The sequence below is a fragment of the Camellia sinensis genome, chromosome 9 (genome assembly GCF_055761805.1).
Source record: "Camellia sinensis isolate YWXY chromosome 9, ASM5576180v1, whole genome shotgun sequence".
In the NCBI taxonomy this organism is placed as follows: Eukaryota; Viridiplantae; Streptophyta; class Magnoliopsida; order Ericales; family Theaceae; genus Camellia; species Camellia sinensis.
In genome coordinates this window covers 97092524-97094214 of record NC_138969.1, presented here as the reverse complement: position 1 = coordinate 97094214, position 1691 = coordinate 97092524, and the positions used below count along the sequence as shown (strand labels likewise).

At 39.9% G+C, this 1691-nt stretch overlaps 1 pseudogene; it reads left to right on the top strand.

Moving 5' to 3' along the window:
- Window positions 1-1080: 1080 nt before the first annotated feature.
- Window positions 1081-1482, top strand: LOC145799638 (protein S40-1 pseudogene; annotated as a pseudogene).
- Window positions 1483-1691: the final 209 nt, after the last annotated feature.

Genomic DNA, 1691 nt, shown 5'->3' with positions numbered 1-1691 from the left:
TCGTCATCGTCGATGTCGTCATCGAAATCGAAAGTGACCTGATCGTCCTTGTCCAAATCTTCGCGAAGATGGCGCTTCCAGATACGACGGTGAACCAGGTGTGGCCGAATGACAATGATTTTGGAACGGTGGTGGTGGAGACAGTAGCAACCGAGACAGTAGAAGCCGAGAGAAATCAACAATTAAACAAGAAATCAACGATTATACATATATATATATATATATAGAGAGAGAGAGAGAGAGAGAGAGAGAGAGAGGTGGATATGCTTGAACAGAACGATGAAACAGATAAATTTGAGACAACATTTACATATAATTTAATACAGCATGCAAATATATGTATATGTATGTGTTGCATACAAGCTAGACAGAGAGAGAGAGAGAAAAGAGAATACAATTGAATTGTTATTTGGAACCCTAGCACACTGACATCAAGAAAACAACCTCACCGAACAGATCGAAGTAAGCGCCGGACTGAGAAATGAACTCGCCGGCGACGGGCGATTGAACCCGCCGTTGCTTCCTCACAGTCGGTGGCCGCGACAGTCACGAAGAAAACAGAAGAGAGAGAGAGAGAGGGAAAAGAAGTGTGGTTTTGTGTTCCACCGTGAAGTTCAGCGGCAGCGGCTGTTGTACTGAGAATGGAGGAGTTGAAGAAGCCAGATCGGCCATCGTTGATGGCGAGGGTTTTAGAGAGAGAAAACTATGAATTTTAGAGAAAGAGAGAGTACTGGATGTGGGTGAGTTTGGAGGTTGTAGAGAGAGAGTACTTCATGGTTTATTTTGAAAAGGGATAATATTAAAGACGTTAAATATTTTATCAAATAAAGAATTAAATGTATCATAAAGTGTCGATTCATAATTTTATAGACTCATACTCATTAAAATATTTAATTATTTGCTTATTTGAAAATTTAAAACCCATACGTTACATTTTCCTTTGAATGGATAAAAGAGGAAAAACCAAACCCAGCCTTCCTTATAAATTCCCACTCCATTCCTCTCCTTTCTTCCAATTCCTCATCCTCTATTAAACTCTACAAACCCATTCGTCCCTTTAAATTCCCACTCCATTTTTCCATGGAAAAAGAAATCCAGGAATCCAAGGTCATTTTCCCGGAAAATGTTGAAGGGGATGACCATGACGACACTAATAAGTGTGGCTTTTCAGGTCATTTGAATTCCCGGGTTCCGAGAAATACAAAGCCCAAGCAGAGGAATAAGAAAAATAATTCTGTTCCTGTGAATATTCCGGAAAAGGTCTCTGGGAATTCAAGGTTTCAGCGCGTGGAATCGGATTTCTTCGACGACGACGACGATGGAGGAGAGGTTGTGCCGCCACATGTGATATTGGGTCGGCGGATTTACGAGGGAAAAATGGCATTCTCGTTGTGCAGTGGAAAGGGGAGGACTCTCAAGGGAAGGGATTTGAGCCAAGTTCGGAATTCAATTCTCAGGATGACCGGTTTCTTGGAAACTTGAAATGAAAATGTTTTCTTTCCATGACTGTTTATATCTGAATTCTTATTGACTGGATCATTTGTGGCAGAAAAAATGAAAACTGGTAATTTATAGAAAGAGAAAAAAAGGAACATATCGTTCATTGAGAAATTTAACTCTGTTTTTTTTTTTTGTTTTTTTGGGTCTGTTGGTTAACGATTATAGTTGTATTATTGTGGTGCATTAGTAGG